Genomic DNA, 22,987 nt, shown 5'->3' with positions numbered 1-22,987 from the left:
TATTTTTGTACTTGTTGTATGGACACGAAATGGTTTTGATAGACAGACATTCCGGCTTAATACTCAAGGAGAGAATTCGTTAGGCTGCCAAGGATAAGACTTTGTACCCACACAAGGAGTTGTTTGTGAGCACTTTAGCCCCTGAAGAGAATTATTTACATAGGTCCACGATATCGTATAGCCCCCATATAACGGCATCACCCGATATTCGGTATTGTACACATAGGTCCACGTTTTAGTATAGCTTCCATATAACGGTACCCCTAGATATTCGGTATTTTCATAATATTTGCGACACTAATGACCGGAATTTTAAATTTAAAATTTCCAATTTTTTATCAATATTAGATGAAGTGGAATGGAACCTCACGCATATTCCAACATTTTCCAAAAATTATCACATATCTTATTTAAAGTGAAGGTCGATATAGGCCAAATCGGCTACTTTGTAATGTATAACAGAGTTAGTTCAGACGAGAAGTTTATAATATTGGCCCACTCTTTTGGTATCTCCTTCATAGAGGGTCAACATTTTGAATAATCTCAAGTCAAAAGAAATTTTAATAAACTGGCATGGGCTGAGGGTATACGTTAGTCGGCAAAACTGAAAAATACTTTTTTAACCAGTTAAATCCAATTTTAAGGAACATAGGGTAAGTGTGCCTAAGTTCGGCATGTCCCAGTAGTCGGCACTTTTTATTTTTAAGCCCAAATAAATGAAATTATTATAACTAAATTTTGTGTACAATTTCGCTAAGAAAAGATGATTTATTCTAATAAAAATTAAATTTTTGTCTATGAAGGTCCTCAAAAATCAATATACTCAAGAAAAGTACAATAAAGATCAGTTTAACTAAACAAAAATATTATATTTTAATGAATTAATTTATTATTATTATTAACTATTCTTACAAAACAAGCTAAAAAGCTGTAAGTTCGGCCAGGCCAAACTTTGAATACCCACCACCATTTGGTACGAATTTAACAATTTTCAAAAAAAAAAAAATAAAATAAAATAAAATAAAGGGATTTTAAAATTCTGTTAAAATCATGTAGCCGTATATTAGAGTCTATATGGCAACGTGGACCTGCATAGGCAACTTTTGTCACAAGGCAACTTATATCACAATATTCACATGCGAAACTCGAAAAAAAATCTGTTTAAAATGTAGCTAAAATCGTCAAAATCGTCGAATATAGGGAGGTACCATGGTGGTTATAAAACGTGGATCTGCACAGAAAATTTTTTGTCATAGGCTGTTATATCGAACTGCACGAACTTCAAATGCGAAATTTGAAACAATTCCGAAAAATAATGTCGCTAAAATCATCAAAATACCGAATATCGGGGTGTACCGTTATATGGGGGCTATACGAAGACGTGGACCTGCACAGACAATTTTCTGTCATAGGCTGTAGAATTCATTACGAACTTCAAATGCGAAATTTGAAACAATTCCGGTAAATAGGTTCGCTAAAATCATGAAAATACCGAAGATCGGGGGTACCGTTATATGGGGTCTATACGAAGGCGTGGTCCTGCACAGACAATTTTCTGTGATAGGCTGTAGCATCCATTACGAACTTCAAATACTAAATTTAAAATAGTTCCGGTAAATAATGTCGCTAAAATCATCAAAATACTGAATATTGGGGGGTACCATTATATGGGAGCTATACGAAGACGTAGACCTACATGGCTTATTTTCTGTCTTAGGATGTAGTATCCATTAAAAACTTTAAATACCAAATTTGAAACAATTCCGGTAAATAATGTCGCTAAAATCATCAAAATACCGAAGATCGGGGGTACCGTTATATGGGGGCTATACGAAGACGTGGACCTACATTGCCATTTTCTGTTTTATGCTGTAATATCTATTAAAAACTTTAAATACCAAATTTGAAACAATTCCGGTAAATAATGTCGCTAAAATCATCAAAATACCGATTATCGGGAGGTACCGTTATATAGGGGCTATCCGAAGACGTGGACCTATATGGCCCATTTTCAATACCAAAAGTCCTGCAGACATAGTACGCATTTGAGTAAAATTTTATCAACCTACTTCATTTCGTTCGGAAGCTGGAGTGATTTTCACAGACGGACAGACGGAAGGACATTGATAAATCGACATAGAATTTTATGCTGATCAAGAATATATATACTTTGTAGGGTCTAAAATGTATATTTCGAGGTGTTACAAACGAAATGACAAACTTAATATACCCTCCATACTATGGTGGAGGGTATAAAAATTGGTATGCCGACTGTTGGAACATGCCATGCCGCCAATTGGCAAGTGGTGCCGACTACTGGCAAAAAAAGCATTGTTTTAATAAAACTACAAATTTATGAAATTTAATAAAAAGTTATTAAAACTTTATTTATTATTGCAAAAACTATACAAAATTTCGAATCTGAATAAATTAACTTTGTAATAATTGAAAAGTTCCACTCAGAATGGTTAGCGATTAAAAACGCGAAAATCCTAAAAGTGCCGATTACTGGTACACTTACCCTACATCTCTAGAAAATATTCTTTGATCAAATTCAAATTTCAAGGCTTCTAAAGTCCTTCGAAAATTTCTCTTTAAAAATTCAATGACCTAACACTTAAAATTTCGCAAACACTCAATTTCCCAGGCCATCGATATTCCGTTTTGCTGGAATTCATTAATTATTTTTTTATGTTAATCAAATATATTTATGAAATTCCAATGGAAATAAAATCACAACTACAGGAAAAAAAAAACAAATGACAATTCAATGAAAGACAAACATTGACACTCACTCGTAACACTGAACTAAATTGCATTCCGCTGTCTGTGTGTTTGGCCCGCATGCCATAGTTTCCACTCTGTAAACTAGGCGCTGTAATTATTTTTTTTTCCGCCAATGACAAAATTTTAATTATTTTATTATTTTTTCGCTCTTCGACGCCGACAACCTTTTGTGGTGCAAACTTTGCTGGTGTTGTTGTTGTGTTTAAATATTTATTAAAAATTGAATTGCTTTGATGCGTTTTGTTTTTTTTTTTTATTTTATTTTTGTTGTCATTCAATTTATTGGAAACTCTAGCGATTGACAATTATTTCCGCTATGCGAGAATTTTATTCAAAGCAATTATTTATTGTTATTTGCAACCAAATAATGCACTAGATTATTTTAAGAATTTTTTGATATTTAAGGATAATTGGCAAACAAGGATGTGATGACCTACAGCATAATATGGAGAAAATATTAAAAAGAAGAAATTAATATTTTAAAATGTAGTTATTTTTCTGCAATTCTAATGCTTATGAGTACATTCTGATAATTTGTGAGTTATCCTATCGTCCCATAACACTGTGCAACCGAAAAAATAATTACAGGAAAAATCAAGCGGACAAGTTTCCCCTCATCCACATTTAGTTGTTCAAACAATGATTCCGGGGAGTCCGTTGTTTTTATAACCTCCACCATACTATGGAGGGTATATTAACTTTGTCATTCCGTTTGTAACTCCTCGAAATACTCATGTCAGACCCAACAAAGTATATATATTCTTGATCAGCGTAAAATTCTAAGTCGATTTAGCGATGTCCGTCTGTCTGTCTGCCCGTCTGTCTGTTGTAATCACGCTATCTTTCGAACGAATTGAGATACATACATGTTTATTTTTACAGGTTAAGTTCGTAAATGGGCCATTTAGGACCACGTTTTCATATAGGTATAACGGTACCTCCCGATATTCGGTATTTTGATGATTTTAGCGTCATTATTCATCGGAATTGTTTCAAATTTGGTATTTAAAGTTCGTAATGGATACTGCAGCTTATGACAGAAAATTGTTTGTGCAGGTCCACGTTTTCATATAGCACCCATATAACGGTACCTTCCTATATTCGGTATTTTGATGATTTTAGCGACATTATTACCCGGAATTGTTTCAAATTTGGTATTTGAACTTCGTAATGGATACTACAAACTAAAACAGAAAATTGCCTGTGCAGGTTCACGTCTTCGTATAGCCCCCATATAACGGTACCTCCCTATATTCGGTATTTAAAGATTTTAGCTTCATTTTTTACTGGAATTTTTTCAAATTATGTATTTTGAGTTCGTAATGGAAACTACAGTCTGTGACAGAAAATTGTCTATGTAGGTCTAGGTCTTCGTATAGCCCACATATAACGGTATCTCCGTATATTCGGTATTTTGACGAGTTTAGGTACAATACCCACTGAAATTGTTTGAGATGTCGTATTTGACGTTAGTAATGGATGCTATAACCTGCGACAGAAAATTGTCTATGCTGGTCCAGGTCTTCGCACAGCTCCGATATAACGATACCTCCCTATATACGATATTTTGATGATTTTAGCTACATTATTCACCGTTTATATCAAGTTTTGAATTTGAATATGGTAATGACTTATGACAAACAATGCATATGTAGGTCCACGTCGTATAGACACCAATATAACGGCTATATTAGGCATTTTTAAAATTTTAACAGAATTTTTAAAGGATTTTTTCCCATTTCGCTCCATATGGTGGATGGTATTCCAAGTTCGGCCCGGCTGAACTTACTGCTTTTTAACTTGTTTTTAACTCTATTTGTTCAATTAGAACACATATTCGTACTTTAAATATAACATTGTCCTTCGGAAAAGCCTTTAATTTGGTGTCAAAATCATGTTCTAGAGTTGGATAATAAAGATGTAATTCTAGAACTCGCCATTGATGACTTCATGAAGGGATAATGTTCAGAAATCCTAGTAAACAAATATCCTTAAAAATCCACAAATTTATGCCTTTTCATGGTTCGATGCAATTTGTGATTCTCTTTAATGCTGAAACAAAAAAATATTATATTTTCAGCAATGCCAAAATCGAATATGAACAGATCCAAAATAAATAACATGCCAGTCAATGTTCAACATCATCACAAATCCCAAATCTCACATCAAAATATCATTCAAAGATATCAATTCAATAATTTTGTTGATGATATGATTCGAAACCCAATTTCGGGGTGGTTGCCAAATAGCCACCAAAAAAACCAAAAACAAATATTACAAATAAAATTGGGAATCATATTTGTTTATTTTGTCCAACGATAATAATAGCCGTTTGCAGACATTTAGCGGCGTTCAAAAGAAAAGAGCAGCAAAATGGACAATGAAAACAATTCACAGTAGCTAGACCGACAGATAGACAGACAATTTAATAACAAATCGAAAAGCGTATGAATTTAATTTGTCTGCATTTGAGATAACAAATGTTCGACGCAATTCGCACATATAAACCCGAATCAATGGCTGGACCACAAATAACAATAATATTTGGACTATGAATATTTAAAAGGATGGCCAAACAAAATAATTTAATTCAAAATGTTAGTCATTTTGTCGAATATTGAAAATAATTCATACAAAAATATATATATATATATACATTGAAATATCAGTTCAAACAAATAAAAAATCAGCTAATTTCGGCCGGGCCAAAATTTTTATACACTCCACCACTTGGAAAGAAATGGAAAAAATTTAATTGAAAAAAAAATCAAAAACAAAAAAAAAAAAACCAGTAAAGAAAGTCCTAAAGTCGGGCGGTGGCCGATTTTATGACACCCTACACCACTTTGCTAATTTAGTTGAGCTCCACTTAATTATATAAAAATTATAATTTAAAATGCAAAGGACTAAATATGCCAAAGCATTTGTATCTTTTAAATTCGGACTTGTATTGCCCATTTGGTTCAAAATAAATTTGAAATCAGATAAAGATATATATGGGAACTATATCCAAATCTGAACCGATCTCGATAAAATTTGGCAAAGATATTTTTGAGCTGTATTCGATATATTTCCCTGAATATCGTTGTTACGGAGTGCATATTACAGCTGTAGGTAACAAATACAACAAATCGAATGAACAATATATATGGGAGCTATAGCTATATCTGAACCGATCTCTACCAAATTTGTCATACTACCTTCTAGACTAAATTCGGTCGTATGTGCCAAATTCCATCCCATTTGGGCAAATATTAGACGTTTGGTGCATAATAAAAGACAAATCGGACGAAGTTATATATGGGAGATATATCCAAATCTGAACCGATCTTGATAAAATTTAGCAAATGTATTTCTGAGCTGTATTTGATATATTTCCCCAAATATTGTTGTTACAGAGTGCATATTACGGCTGCGGAGGACAAAAATAACAAATCGGATGAACATTATATATGGGAGGTATAGCTATATCTGAACCGATTTCGATAAAATTTGGCATACTTATTTTCATGCCTAATTTGGTTGTATGTCCAAAATTCCATACTATTCAGGCTGGTATTACACGTTTGGTGCACAATAAAAGGCAAATCGGACGAAGATATATATTGGAGCTATATCTAAATTTTTACCGATTATCTCCAATTTCAATAGGGTTCGTCCTTGGGCCAAACAAAAGATCTTTGCAAAATTTCATCTGGATCGGGCAATAAATGCGACCTGTACTTTGTTTACAAAAATACATGGACAGACGGACAGACGGACGGTCGGATGGACATGCATAAATCGACTCAGAATGTGATTCTATGCAGATCATCAAAAGGAACTAGGGGTCTATCTCGTTTCCTTCTGCATGTTACAAACAAATGCACAAAGACATAATACCCTGACCACCTTGTGGTGTAGGGTATAATAAGCAAAGGCTATAGTCGTACGGGGCCGACCATGTGATACCCTACAACACTTCAACATGTTAGAAGCTCCCTTATGCCCAAATTTGGAAGATTTCGCTTTTGAAATCTGCCCAGATATTACACTAACCATTTTGACCTGGACATTTTCCCAATATTTACGCACTTCATCCTGGTGTTAGTTGTTGTGGTCCATTTTACAGCTAAATATAATCCAATGGTCGTCCAAAATGCTAGACTTCTTCCCTGTCCTAAACTCTCTTCTCAGGCGCGTTTATTGGCTTCAATTGTTTGATCAGGAAATTTTTTCAATTTTTGGTTAATTTGAACCCCTAAATATTTTGCGATCATCTCCAAAAGCAAGATGCCCCTCTCTATATCCAAATTTAGACTCATGTATATGATTTTATTATCTTCGATATTTGGCAATATTCATCAACGAAATCAGCACAAAAAAGCCAGAATTTCGCCTTTTGTGTATTTCGGATTTCGCCTGTAAGTGATGCTGGTATTTTTTCACACAAAGCTAGTGGTCCATTGTACCCGCTGTCCTAAACTCTAACTTTATACGAGATTTCGTGTCCTTTGGTTTCTATTTGTGACCTTTAAAACGGCTGCAAAATCAGGAAAATTTCTAGTTTTTGGTCCATTCATCCCCTAATATATTGCGGACATCTTTGAAAACAATAGGCCTAGCCCTTCTGAGCCCAGTCCTACCCCTGTGAAAATTTTGGTGAAGATCGGACGATATTTGCATTTACTTATATAACATCCCCAACCTGTGTTGTAGGTGAAAAAATATCACAAAATATTATAAGTCAAAAAAAAAAAAAAAAATCGCATGCGATAAAAATATGAAAAAATAATAAAAAATGTCACAAAATACTACAAAATCTGAATTAACATCATTATTGACATATTTACCTGCAATTTTTTGAGATTTTATACTTTTATGTCAAGAGGGCATTTTGAATTGACAATATTGTTAAAATCGGTCCAGCCATTCTTGAGATATAAGCATTCTAACTATCATCCCCTTCCTTTGTATATACACATTTTATATATTTCGCTGTATATAAGCGATATTTTTACTATCGGCATCTACGTAACGGTCAGAATTGAGCTGTTCGTCTATTTGTGATTTCGCTGGGATTAAAAATATTCGCGGTTTTAAGGAAAATTTGACTTTTAGTTAACACAAATGTTGTGGCCTATTTCACCCACTAAATATTAACCGATGACCATCAAAATTGAAAGGCTACTGCCCAGCTCTAAGCTCTTGCCCCATGCTAACTTCCGCTTTGATTGGTCTGTAATTGCGACCTGTAGAGCAACTGCAAAATCAGGAACTGTTTTCAGTTTTTGGTCCATTTCAACGCCGATCATCTCCCAAAAGAAATAGGGTTCTATTCTGACTCTAGCCCCACCTCTATTCTAAATTTCGACTATTCTAAATAAGATTGGGCCATAATTGCGACCTGTAGAGTGATTACAAATTAACATGGACAGACGGACGGACATACATAGCTAGAGAATGAAAAAAATTGAGTTGAAAAAAAAAATCAAAAACAAACAAAACCGAAAACTACCACTCAAATGAAAACCGTCATATGGGGGCTATACGGAGGCGTGGACCTGTATTCGAAATTTTTTGAAACAATTCCGGTAAATGATGTCGCTAAAATAATCAAAATACCGAATATCGGGAGGTACCGTTATATTGGGGCTATACGAAGACGTGGACCTGCATAGACAATTTTCTGTCATAGGTTGTAGCGTTCATTACTAACTTCAAATACCAAATTTGAAACAATTCCGGTGAAAAATATCGCTAAAATTATAAAAATACCGAATATGTGGAGGTAACGTTATATGGGGGCTATACGAAGACATGCCCTATTTTCTGTCCATTACGAACTTCAAATACCAAATTTGAAACAATTCCGGTAAATAAAGTCGCTAAAATCATCAGAATACCGAATACCGGGAGGTACCGTTATATGGGGGCTATGCGAAGACGTGAACCTGCATAGACAATTTTCTGTCATAGGTTGTAGCGTTCATTACTAACTTCAAATACCAAATTTGAAACAATTCCGGTGAAAAATATCGCTAAAATTATAAAAATACCGAATATGTGGAGGTAACGTTATATGGGGACTATACGAAGACGTGGACCTATGTGGCTCATTTTCCGTCTTAGGCTGTAGTATCCTTTAGGAACTTTAAATACCGAAATTGAAATAATTCCGGTAAATAATGTCGCTAAAATCATCAAATTACCGAATATCGGAAGGTACCATTATCTCCTGTGGCATTTTCCTTTTCTTACTAAGAAATTCCTCTCTTCCTGGCAATAGATTTGTGTGTCTGATTCGGATAATCGTCATGGTAAAGCAATTGTTATTTATTTTTAAATATTTAAATTTTATATGTTTTTTCTGCCCACTTATTTAAGTGGAAGAACAGACAGAACCGAACACACACACACACACACACACACACTTATTGAAAGTTCTAAACGTGATAACACTTACATTTAATTTGAAAATATTCTCAATGGTCATTACTCAGTACTCAGTTAGTGGTAATTGAGTAAAAGTGCCCATCGAGATTCTCCGAGAGGAGATACATTCACGTTGGTATGAATGTAGCAGTATGAGCTGCTACAATTATAGCCTCGGTAAGTGATAGAACTTTCTCTAGAACATCCTTGCCTATCTGAAGACTTCCTTGAAAAATTCTGGGGAAGTTCTTTGACATTCTTTGCAAGTCCTTCTTCCTTGAATAACCCTGTAGAATATTGGAATATTTATTAAAGTCTCTTACAATCATGTCCTTGTAATCTGCTTGAATACTTATTAAGCTCTTTCGCGACCGTATCCTTGAATATCCTTGTAAACTGCTTGAGTACTTAATAAGGTATCTTGCAATTGTTGCCTTGATTATCCTTGTAGCCTATTAAGTACTTATTAAGGTCTCTCGCAACCATATCTTTGAATCTCCCTGTAGTCTGCATGAATTCTTATTAAGGTCTCTCGCAACCGTAGCCTTAAATATCCTTGTAGTCTGCTAGACTACTTACTACGGCCTCTCGCAATCGTAATTTTGAATATCCTAGTAGCCGGCTTGAATATTTATTATGGTCTCTTGGAACCGTATCGTTATATATCCTTGTATTCTATTTAATATTTATTGAGGTCTCTTGCAACCATAGCTTTGAATATCTCTGTAGCCATGCGTATTGTATCTCCTCTAGACGTAGCCTTGCACTCTCTCATAGGTCCTGCTTGAGTACATATCAAGGTCTCGTGCTTAAAATGCATTCGGTAGACCTTAATAAACTGTGGCAAGAATCATTAAAATGCCGAATATCGGGAGGTACCGTTATATGGGGGCTATACCAAATCGTGGACCCATACATGCAACGTTTCGTCACCGGAGCTGGAACCCATTATGATCTACAAATACCAATTTTTAGACAAATCCTTAACGGAAATGTGACAAAAATTATCAAATTACCGAATATCGGAAGGTACCGTTATATTGGGACAATATTAAAACGTGGTCCTATAATTATAATGATTCGCCACACGAAATGGGACCCATTATGACCTACAACTACCACTTTTCAGAGAAATTCGTGAAAAAAATGTGTCAGAAAAATTATCAAAATACCGAATATTGGGAGGTATCGTTATATGGGGACTATACCAAATCGTGGACCCATACATGCAATGTTTCGTCACCGGAGCTGGAACCCATTACGACCTACAACTACCAATTTTCAGAGAAATTCGTGAAAAAATGTGTCAGAAATCATCAAAATACCGAATATCGGGAGGCATCGTTATATGGGGACTATACCAAAACGTGGACCCATACATGCAATGTTTCGTCACCGGAGCTGGAACCCATTATGACATATAAATACCAATTTTCAGACAAATCCGCGAGAAAATGTGGCAAAAGTAATCAAAATACCGAATATCGGGGGGTGCGCACGATAACTCTCGAAGGGAGTATCCGATTTGGTCCAAACTTGGTACATCGTAATATTTTTGTCAAACTTAGATCGAGTTCGGAGTTGGGCAATATCGGTCCACTCCTTCTGGTAACTCCCCCACAAAAGTTCGAAATTTTCAAAAAATTTAGTTTTTGCACAGAAAGTGAAATGGTAATCCGATTTTGCTCCAACTTTGCAAATCTTAATATTTGCGTCAGTGCTAGGTCAAGTGTGAAAATGGACAATATCGGTCCACTCCCTCAAGTACCTCCCCCACAAATGGTCAGAATTTTGAATAATTACATCTCTTATAAAATGTGCCTTCAAATTTCACACATGGCAATATTTATGTTAACCCAAGGTCTGATGTTAAGATGGAATATATCGGTCCATTCCTTCTGGTACCTCCCCACAAATGGTCGAAATTTGAAAAAAATATATTTTTTTGGCACAGAAAGAGAAACGATAATCCGATTTTGCTCAAACGTTGCAAATCTTAATATTTACGTCAGTACTAAGTGAAGTGTGAAAATGGACAAGATCGGTCCACTCCTTCTGGTACCTCCCCCACAAAGGGTCAATATTTTCAATAATTAAAACTCTCATACAATTGATGTAAGAGTCCGATTGTCTTCAAATTTCACACATCCCAATATTTAATGTAACCCAAGGTCTGGTGTTAAGATGGAATATATCGGTCCACTCCATCTGGTACCTCCCACACAAAGGATCAAAATTTTGAGTATCCACGAAGCTCATAAAACGCAAAATTAACATCCGATTCCATTCAGACTTGGAGCATCTCAATATTATCATCAACACAAGATCTGGCAACTTATAATTGTCATAACTTGCAAAACAATTCGATGATTCTTAACAACTTGCTATATCTGAATATTCCTCTTAACCAGTATTCTGATATGAATATGTAATTTGTCGGAATTTATGATTTCGCATAAAATTGGATACGAATGTTCAATTTCTTTCAAATATATTTTATCTGTATTAGATGAAGTATGAAAATGGAATACTTCGGTCCGCTATATCTGTTACCTGATGCATATTTCCGAAACTGTGCTCCTATTTCATATAAAGTACAAGAAGTAGCCGATATAGTCCAAATCTGTCACGTTCATAACTCAAGGCTGGGGGTATACATCTGTCGGCAAAACCGACTGATACTATTTTACTTGTTTTTAATTTTTTTCACAAAAAAAAAAAAAAACACTTTCCATTTCTACCCACCTTAATATCCAGCCAAAAGACAAACAACCTTATTATGAACATCAAGAAAATTGGAAAAAATTCTTACTTACATTACTAATAAAAAAAGTTGATTCTTCTTCTCTGGGTTTGTGCAGCGCATGCTGTACCCTCACAATTTATGATGCATGACTCATGAACTTCGACGAATGGGGGAAACTTCAACTTGACTTGGTGAACTGCATCCCATGGATAATAAAAGTTACGGAATGACATATTCATTCATTAAAAAATGATTTGCTACACAATAAATAAAGGGTATGTTCAATTCAACAGAGAATATGTCAATAATGTGGGAAATCTCGGAGAATATATTGCAAAGTTAACTTAAAAAGAGAAGGCAGATTATTTCTCCTTAAAATTGTTCGAAGATATATTTATATTTAAATTAAAATTTAAATACGATAGAAATATTGAGATGTGCCGAGTTTGAAATTAACCGAATAGTAATTTCGCGTCTTACGAGCTTCAGAGCTATACTTCTTGATACATCGTAATATTATTATCACATTTAGACCGAGTTCCGAGATGGGCAATATCGGTCCACCACTTCTGGTAACTTCCCCACAAAATGTTAACATTTGCAAAGAAAATATTTTCTGCACAGAAAGACAAAGGATAATCCGATTTTGCTCCAAAATTGCAAATCCTAATATTTGCATGAGTCGGATGCGAAAATGGACAATATCGGTCAACTGCACCAACAACCTTCCCCACAAAGGTTCAAAATTTTGAATAATCAAAACTCATATAAAAAGTGATGTAAGAGTGCGATTGCCTTCAAATTACACACATAATTCGACGGACCCATCTGGCAATGCCATAACTTTTGACAGAGATGTCACATCGCTTAATGACATACCGCGTTTGAAGCGTCAGTCCAAGCAGATTTTTACCACGAACCAATACACGCCACGCGAGCGCTCTGAAATAGTTGAAATTTACATTCAACAGAAGAAGTCAATTGTGAAAAAAAAAATGTGAGAAGTGCGCCTTCTAAGAACACCATTAAGCGTTTATACGAAAAATTTTCGACTGGTAAGGCTCTTTCTAATCCCAAAAGGCCATATAAAATTCGACCAAGGAGATCGGCCGAGAATATCGCTGCCGTACGAGCCAGTGTTGAGAGGTCCCCAAGAACATCCCAAAAACGCCGTTCTCAGCAGTTGGGCATGGCTCGGTCCACTTTAAAACGGATTATTCGCATTGATTTGCATTTGTTCCCGTACAAAATTCAATTGACGCAAAAAATGTTGCCTGCGGACAAGCCTCGTCGATTGGAATGGGCCCAAAGGTTCGTCGAATATGGGCAACCCTGTATATTTCTATCAACGCAAGATCTGTTGTGATATCGGACTATTCCTTCTAGTAGCTCCCCCAAAAAAGGGTCAAAATTTCGAATAAAGAAAACAATATAAAATCCGAAATAAGCATCCGGATCTCTTCACATTTCACACATCCAATTTTTGGTTTTTTTTTAACACAAGATCTGCTGTGAAGATGGTCAACTCCTTCTGGTACCTACCCACAAAGGGTTAACATTTTGAATAATTATAGCTCTTTTAAAATTGAGATTCGATTGTCTTCAAATCGAGCAGATCACTATATTTTTATTAACCGAGAGTCTAGTGTAAAAAAATAATGTACAGGGTGAGATGAAAAAACGGTAACAAACTTCAGACTGCTGCCATTTCTAGGCCACTCGTCTGACAGCTGTTAAAATTATTCCAGTGACCGCTCATTATATTGTTTACAAGCGTACAAAAGCATTTTGGTGAGAATTTTCCAGAAAAAATGTCATTCGTGATGGAATTCAAGCGTGATAGTGTGATTTCTTTATGTTTGGCTGGAAAACCACAAGTGACTATCGATAGAGCTCTCCATCATTTAAATGTGAATAAATCGTTTGGGTCTCGTACCATCGCTTGTTACCGGACCGTGATACTGGTAGCGTAACCCGACTTATGTCAAGGAAGTGGATGGAAGAAAACAGCAACATCAGCAGAAATGGTTCGGAAAGTAAAGAAGTGACTTGATCGAAACCTGCGTCGCAATGGCAGAAAATGACTCGTGAGCTGAACATGTCGCAATATTCCATTCGGCAAATATTGAAAAATGAGCTCGGGGTAAGGCCAATTAAATTCCAAAAAGTGCAAGAGTTTTCACAGCAACAGAGAGAAAAAAACTCAAAAGAGCTAAAGAGTTGCTTCGCTTGGCCGAAAGTCGTGAACTGCCGAATTTGGTTTTCTCCGATGAGAAAACATTCGTTGTCCAGCAGTTTGTAAACAATAGCAACAAAATGATCGTGTTTACTTGCCAAAGAGGTCAGCTGAAAATGTGCACTTTCGGTTGGCGGTTGGCCAACAGAACTCAAGCGCCGGCCATGGTGATGGTGTGGCCCATAACGCCATAACAGCAGATGGTCACTCTCCACTCGTATTAATCGACCGTGGCATCAGAATAAATGGCGAATATTATGGCGAAAACATTCTGAAGGGTGTATTAAAGCCTTGGGCACGCAAACATTTCGGCCGCAGACCTTGGTCATTCAAACAGGACTCAGCACCATCGTACTCAGCACGCGCCACCCAAGAATGGTTACAAAATGAGATTCCTCGCTTCATTTCCAGTGTAAAATCTCCACCAAAATTTCCGGATACCAATCCGCTGGACTATTATGTATGGAGTTTTTTTTTTTTTTGGAAAGCAAGGTTGGCACTAAAAAAATACCAAGTGTCGATCACCTCAAGCAAGCTTAATATCCATGGAGCTCAAAAAAAGCGAATTTGATATCCGATTCCATTCAGACTTGGCACCTCACAATATTTTTATAAACACAAAATCTATTATAAGGGTGGTAGAGAACTGACCATTTTTTCTTGTACCTCCTCCATACCTAGGGTTCAAGATTTTGAAAAACAAAACGCTCAAAGAAAGCGAAATAAGCATCTAACTCTCTTCAAATTTTCCACATACAAACATTATTGCTAACACAAGATCTGTTGTGAAGATGATATATATCTCCAAACCCCTTGTGGTACCTCACCCACAAAGGGTCACAATTTTCAATATTTTTATCTGTCAAAATTTGCGAAACAGAACAGGAAATTCCTTGATAACTGCTGTATCCAAATACTTCTCTCAACCAGACATGAATATGGATTTAATGATTTCGCATAAAATTGGATATATTTTCGATTTCTTTGTAATTCTGTGCATACCAATTTTTATACCCTCCACCTTGGAAAGGAGGGTATATTAACTTTGTCATTCCGTTTGTAACATCCTTAAATATTCGTCTTAGACCCCATAAAGTATATATATTCATAATCAGCATAAAATTCTAAGTCGATTTAACGATGTCCGTCTGTCTGTCTGTCTGTTGAAATCACGATACATCCCACATTATTTGACGTAGAGCGCCAGAATTTAGCAGAGCTATTTACATTGTGTCTAGGATGGTTGATATTGAAAATGAGATATATCGGTCCACGTTGTGGTATAGCCCCCATACAAAGGTACCTCCCGATATTCGGTGTTTTAGTTTTTTTTTTTTGCCACATTTTTTCACGGATTTGTCTAAAAATTGGTATTTGTTGGTCATAATGGTTTCCAGCTCCGGTGGCGAAACATTGTATGTATGGGTCCATGATTTGGTATAGCCCCCATATAACGGTACCTCCCGATATTCGGTAATTTGATGATTTTTGCAACCTTTTCTCACGGATTTGTCTGAAAATTGGTATTTGTTGGTCATAATGGGTTCCAGCTCCGGTGGCGAAACATTGCATGTATGGGTCTATGATTTGTTATAGCCCCCATATAACAGTACCTCCCGATATTCGGTATTTTGATGGTTTTTGCCAAATTTTTTCACTGATTTGTCTAAAAAATTGGTATTTGTTGGTCATAATGGGTCGTAGTTCGTGTGGCAAAACATTGTAATTATAGGTCCACGTTTTGGTATAGCCCCCATATAACGGTACCTCCCGATATTCGGCATTTTAATGGTTTTTGCCACATTTCTTCTAATGTTTCTTTTCCCCTAAGGTGGAGGGTATTAAAAGTTTGGCCCGGCCGAACTTACTGTTTTTATACCCTACAACACTATGTGTTGGGGGTATTATAAGTTTGATTGGGCCAAAAATTATGTAACACCTCGAAATATTGATTTCCCACATAGGAAAGTATATATGGATCTACCTATCTCGCCGAGCTGAGTCGATCTAGCTATGTATGTCCATCCGTCCGTCTGTCCATGTTAATTTGTAATCACTCTACAGGTCGCAATTATGGCCCGATCCTTACGAAATTTTGCACGAAGGTGGGGTTAGGGTCAGAATAGAACCCTATTTCTTTTGGAGATGATCGCATAATATTAATAATAACTGAAAAAATGTCGGATTTTGCAGTAGCTATACAGGTTGCAATTATAGACCAATCGACGCGTAACTTCGCATGTAGCTAGAGTTTAGGGCGGGGAAAAAGCCTACCGATTTGGGTGGTCATCGGATAATATTTAGCGGGTAAAATAGACCATATCTTTTGTGTTGAAAAAATTCAACATTTTTCATTAAACCGCGAATAGTTTAAATCCAGGTGAAATCACTAAGCCACGACAGGGTTACTTCTGATCTTTACATTGATGTTAACATCCAACAAATCGGATATATATCTAAATATGTGCGACATATTTGTCTATCAAAGAAGATATGCTTGAAAGATCTCTTATATGTCGAGAACGGCAGAACTGATTTCAACAGTTCTCATTAATTCAGAATGGCCTCTTGGGAGGAAAGAAAAAACGTCTAAAAAATCGCATAAAAATATCTCTCTAAAGATGAAAATATTGATTTTGTAACATTTTCTCATATTTTTTTCAATTTTGTCATATTTTTGGCATATTTTCATTTTGAATTAAACATTTGGTAATATTTCTACAGCTAACAAAACTAAGTAGTTAGAATATCAGGATATCATATACAGATCGCATTTATGGCTCGATCCTTACAAACTTTTGCATGGGGATAAGATGAGGGTCAGAATAGAAGCCTACTCCTTTTGGAGATGATCGCCATATATTTAGGGTTTGAAATGGACCAACAAAACTGCAAAATTGTCAGCAGGTCGTAATTATCGCTCAAACCTCACGCACATTTGAATGGGGGTTACCGGACATTGCAAAAGCCAAGCAGTTTTGGATGGCCATCCAAAAATATTCAACAAAATACGAAAATAGACAAAATACGAAAATGTCCATTCCAGTGACTCTTTGGAGAATTCACAAATACAGGAAAGACGCACTTCTGACTATTTCGGTGAAGAATATAGTCAAATGTCTGTATCTCATATAGAGGCGTTTCAGTCAAAAACCAACAATAAATGTTAATCTTTTGCCACTTCTGAGAGATTTTAGTTCTTTGGGAAATATTGGTTCCAGATCTAGGAAGACCATTTACGTGCAACATCTACCAATAAATTGGAAATGAGCAAATTAGTTTAAGTTGCTATTATTCGAAAATTGGAGAACGAAACCTGATGGTTTTCTTTTATAATTTGTCACAATATCTTGTGGAATTCTTTCGAGTATCTCGCCTATATAAACTGTATCGTTTATTATAGTGTTGTAGGGTATTCAACGGTCGGCCCCGCTCGACTGTAGCCTTTGCTTACTTGTTTTATTTTGACTTTTTGTGGGGGGTGGTAGCGAAAGGCGTAGACAAATGCAGCTCATCTCTAAAGACGATCTAAATTCGATAATAATTTTACAAGGTACCAAGTTTGGACCAGAGTTATCGGTCAACTCCTTCTGATACCTCCCCCACAAAAATGTCTACATTTTCAATATACACGAAGCTCATAAAACGCGATATTTCCATTCGGACTTGGTACATCTCAATATTTTCATCAACACAAGATCTGTTAGAAAGATGGTAGAGATCGGAACATTTCTCCTGGTACCTCTCCCACGTAGGGTTTAAGATTTTGTAAAACAAAACGCTAAAAGAAATCGAAATAAATATCCGATTCTCTTCATATTTTACAGATCCCATTATTTCTTCTAACACAAGATCGATTTTTTTGACCAGATACCTTAGGTCAGATACGAATTGATCAATACTGGCCAACTGCTTGTGAACCTTCCCCATAAAGAGTCGAACATTTAAATAATCCTACCTCAAAACCGACCGAAACTGATATCTTACGCAGAAAAAGTTAGTTGTAGTATGAAAATGGAATACTTCGATCGATTATATCTAGTACCTCACGCACATTTCGACGTTTTCTAAAAATTATCCAAACCTTTCACGTCGTAATATTTATGTAATATATATTTGTGTCCGATACGAAATGGACAATATTTACCCATTCCTTCGAAACCTACTCCAAAGAGGGTCAACACTTTGAATAATCATAACAGAAGTCAAAATATATTTAAATAATCGAACATTGGCTGAGTGTATACATCTATCGGCAAAACCGACTGATACATTTAATTTTCGGTAAATATTTGAAATTAAAAGCATTCACAAATTTGGAAATCCCGGCGCAACGGAAGAAGACCTAATTTGCGAGATTCTACAGTATTATACAAAATTATTTGTCATTAAGTTCTACCACAGGTCTTTGGGGTATAAGTGTCCAATGCAATTGTAGGGCACCATTTAGTCAACGTCATCGGCAATTTCCTCCAATAATTCGTTGTCTCAAAAATATACGAGCACATCAGCTGGATTTTTTCCTTGCCCCTACCACTTCACACCCCTGCCGTTACACATTCTGACATACTCCACCACTTAATTGCTTTTTAATACTGGCATTTTATTAAATAATTTCTTTATTTATTTACTTGCAGTTGTTCTTGTTGCTGTCGTTTAGTTTGTTGTTGCCGACAATCATGTCTCATATCTGGCCACTCGAAAGTGGTGTTGTTCTTGTTGTTGTTGTTGTTGTTTGCTATTATTGTCATTCAGTTATATTTAGTAAGTCTCATAACCAGAGATTAACATATTTACACAGATACGCATTGTTGAAACGTTTGATAGATCGTCTGTCGCTCCGACTACAAGCGATTAATTAGATGTCCATAAAATTGAACTGGAAACTATAAAAGGTGTTAAATTGACATCGTAGCCGAACAAACAAATGTTTACATTTACGCACATGGACGGGTATTTACGTATGTCAGTCACTATGTCATGGGAAATAAATTGAGAACTAAAAAAATAAATCAAATAATGGAAATGCAATGGGAAATAAGAGAAAGAAAGAAAGAAAGAGTGAAACGTTTTACACCACGGCCCCAATTTTTGTTCTCTTAAAATGTGAAATGAAAACTTCTATAAAGGAAAGAAATGTCAAATGAAAAATTTTATAAAGGAAATATTTTTCATTTCATATTTTCGTAGAAAAAGAATCCAGACCGAGGTTGGGGGCAAGGGAAATTGAAAAGTACTTAAAGAAAAGGAAATACTTATTTAACAAATTGAATTTCGAGGCGAAATCAAATCAAAATAATTATCTTCAAATTTTCAAAATCTACCAAAGATATAGTACATGTGAAACTTGTTTCAGATATAAAATATTACAAAGGCATTACAAAGAGCAAATATATACAATTTAGAAAGCGGATTTTTAATCAATATTTTTACAAGGTAACCCACAAGAAACCGTGGATTAAAAGAAAAAATCTAGGATCAGGAAGTGTTTTTTAAAAACTATTTTTTTAATTCTTAAAAAAAATTCAGGAAATAAACAAAAATAGTGACAAGTAAAAAAAACATTAAGTTCGGACGGGCCCAAGTTTTAAAACTCTTCACCTCTGGCTAAAGAAAACATATTTATATACAAGTATCTGAATTCCAACGTGTTGCACCATAAACTGCAGACTGCGTTTGGATAATGTTGTTAAATTAAAAAAAAAAAGGAAAAACATGTAAGTTCGGCCAGGCCAATCTTTGAATACCCTTCAAATATAGCAAATTGAAAAGAATCGCCAACTTGTTTCGCAAGTTATGACAGACATTAACATTGGAAATTGTGACCTTTTGTGGGTGAGGTACCAGAAGGGCTGGGCAGATTTTGCGTTAGCAAAAATATTTGGATTTGTGAAATTTGAAGAGAGTTGGATGCTTATTTCGATTTCTTTGAGCGTTTTTTTTTTTCAAAATCTAGAACCCTATGTGGGGGAGGTACCAAAAGAAATGTTCCGATCTCTACCATCTTTATAACATATCTTGTGTTTTTGGAAATATTGAGATGTGCCAAGTCCGAATGGAATTGGATGTTAATTTCGCATTTTATGAACTTCATGGGTATTGAAAATGTTAACCCTTTGCATGGGAGATACCAGAAGTACTAGGCCGATATATTCCGTCTGCACCAGAGGTTAATAAAAAATATTGTGATCTATGTAGTATGAAGACAATCAGAATCTTACGTCACATTTTATAAAAGTTATAATTTTTCAAATAAATATTATCCCTTTGTGGGGAGTGGACCAATATTGTCCATTTACACACCTGACCTAGCACTGATGAAAATATTAGGATTTGTAAAGTTGGAAAAAAATCGGATGATGATGTTAACAAAAAAAATGTTAACATTATATGGGGGAGGTACCAGAACGAATGCCCATCTTCGAACTCCATCTAAGTTTGACAATAATATTGGCATATTCAATATATTGGCATTCGAGAGTTATCGCGCGTACCAGCCAGCCAGACGGACGAACAGACTGACATCGCTAGATCGACCCCAAATGTCCTGAAACGCATTTGGTCCAAAGAGACCTAAACCGACTCTAAAACCGTTATTGCGATTAGGCAGGTTTTGGCCGTATCAAATATAATCCATATGGGTGAGGGTTTACAAATTGTTCGGACCGGACCATTTCTTCTGGTATCTTCTTTGATAGCTTTGTATCAAAGAAAGAAAAATATCATCCAACTTTCTTCAAATTTCACACGTGCAAGCATTTTTTCTAACACATGATCTGTTGTGAAGATGATGCATATGTGCGAAACCCTTCTGGTATCTCACCCATAGCTTACGAAACAAGTCGGCGATTTTTTACAACTTGCAATATCTAAATACCTGAGATGAATGTGGGATTTATGATTTCGCATAAAATTGGATATATTTTTTTCGATTTCCTTGTAATTGTTATTGGATTCACTATTTTATTTATATTATATTTATTAGGTCCGATACGAAATGGACAATATCGGTCGATTTCTTCGGAACATACTCCATAGAGGGTCAAACATTAGAATAATAATTCGAGAAGTCAAAAGGTATTTAAATAATCAACCATTGGCTGAGAGTATACATCTGTCCGACTAATACTTTTAACATTAATACCCTCCACCATTTCATGGAGGGTATATTAAGTTTGTCATTCCGTTTGTAACACTTTAAAATATACATTTTAGACTCAACAAAGTATATATATTTTTGATCAGCATAAAATTCTATGTCGATTTAGCAATGTAGGTCCATCTATTCGTCTATGGAAATCACCATAGCTTCCCAAAGAAATGAAGTAGGTTAATAAAATTTTACTCAAATGTTGATTATGTCTGCAGGACTTTTGATATTGAAAATGGGACATGTAGGTCCATGTTTTGGTATAGCCACCACATAAGAGTACCTCCCTATTTTTTGTATCCCTATTTTTAGTCTGCGCAGGTCCACGTTTTGGTATAGCCCCTTTGGTGCTTCCCTATAATCGGTATTTTGGTGGTTTTAGCAATATTATTCACCGATTTTGTTTCAAGTTTCGCATTTAAATATTATAATGGCTTATTACAAAATGTAGCCTTTGCAGGTCCACGTCGTCGTGTAGACTCTAATACAACGGCTACATTCGGCATTTTTAATATTTAAACCGAATTTTTAACGGATTTAATTTTTTTTTTTTTATTTTTATTGCCAAATTCGTTCCAAATGGTGGAGGGTGGGCCGAACTTACAGCATTTTAACTTGTTTTTTTTTTATCGTTTTGGCATTTTTTGAACAAAATATTGATATTGATTTGAAATACTTACATCTTACACTAGTTCGTTACTCGATGGCCGAGTCTGTCTCAATATAATCCTTTGGTTGTAAATAAATATTTTTCGTTTTTTTTTTTTCAATCACCATTTATTTGCCTTTGCCCTTGTTTTTAGACACTGTCTCCGTCAGTCATTGCAAATAAAAGACATTAAGTGAAATGTTGCACATGTCATCGTGGCATGTATGCAATTATTTGGTATGGTATTTTTTTTATTTTATTCATGTACTCTACAGCCTGATGTGGAAACGATGTGTGAAGGTGTGTGTACTTGAAAATAATTATACCCTACACCACAAGGTGGTCAGGGTATTGTGTCTTTGTGCATTTGTTTGTAACAGGCAAAAGGAAACGAGATATCCCCATAGTTCCCTTTGATGATCTGCATAGAATCACATTCTGAGTCGATTTATGCATCTCCGTCCGTCCGTCTGTCCATATATTTTTGTGAACAAAGTACAGTTCGCATTTATTACTCGAGCCAGATGAAATTTTGCACAAATCATTTCACAAGTCATTTGATTGGCCCAAGGACGAACCCTATTGAAATTGGAGATAATCGGTAAAAATTTAGATATAGCTCCCATATACATCTTCATCCGATTCGATTTTATTGTGCACCAAACGTGTAATATCAACCCGAATGGAATGAAATTTGGCTCTTACGACCGAATTGAGTCTAGAAGCTAGTATGTCAAATTTGGTGAAGATCGGTTCAGATATAGCTATAGCTCCCATATATATTGTTCATCCGATTTATTATTTTAGTTCTCCGCAGCCATAATATGCACTCTGTAGTAAAGATATTCGGGGAAATATATGAAATACAGCTCAGAAATATCTTTGCCAAATTATATCAAGATCGGTTCGGATTTGGATATATCTCCCTTATATAACTTCGTCCGATGTACCTTTTATTGTGCACTAAACGTCTAATATTTGCCCATGTGGGATAAAATTTGGAAC

At 35.5% G+C, this 22,987-nt stretch overlaps 1 protein-coding gene across 5 annotated transcripts in view; it reads right to left on the bottom strand.

The window, feature by feature from the left end:
- Positions 1 to 22,295, bottom strand: part of LOC101892073 (diuretic hormone receptor) — a 129,941-nt gene extending 107,646 nt beyond the window's left edge. For 3 of the 5 annotated variants that reach the window (XM_059125804.1, XM_059125800.1, XM_059125803.1), the window contains exon 1: positions 22,014 to 22,294. The gene's annotated coding sequence lies outside the window, so the exon portion shown is untranslated. Of the gene's footprint in view, positions 1 to 2,795; positions 2,910 to 22,013 lie in introns of those variants that run through there. The other 2 variants (XM_059125805.1, XM_059125802.1) reach the window with 2 other exon arrangements.
- Positions 22,296 to 22,987: the final 692 nt, after the last annotated feature.

Source organism: Musca domestica, unplaced genomic scaffold (assembly GCF_030504385.1).
Source record: "Musca domestica strain aabys unplaced genomic scaffold, Musca_domestica.polishedcontigs.V.1.1 35, whole genome shotgun sequence".
Taxonomy (NCBI): Eukaryota; Metazoa; Arthropoda; class Insecta; order Diptera; family Muscidae; genus Musca; species Musca domestica.
The sequence above is the reverse complement of the archived record's forward strand: the minus strand, read 5'-3'. Positions and strand labels throughout refer to the sequence as shown.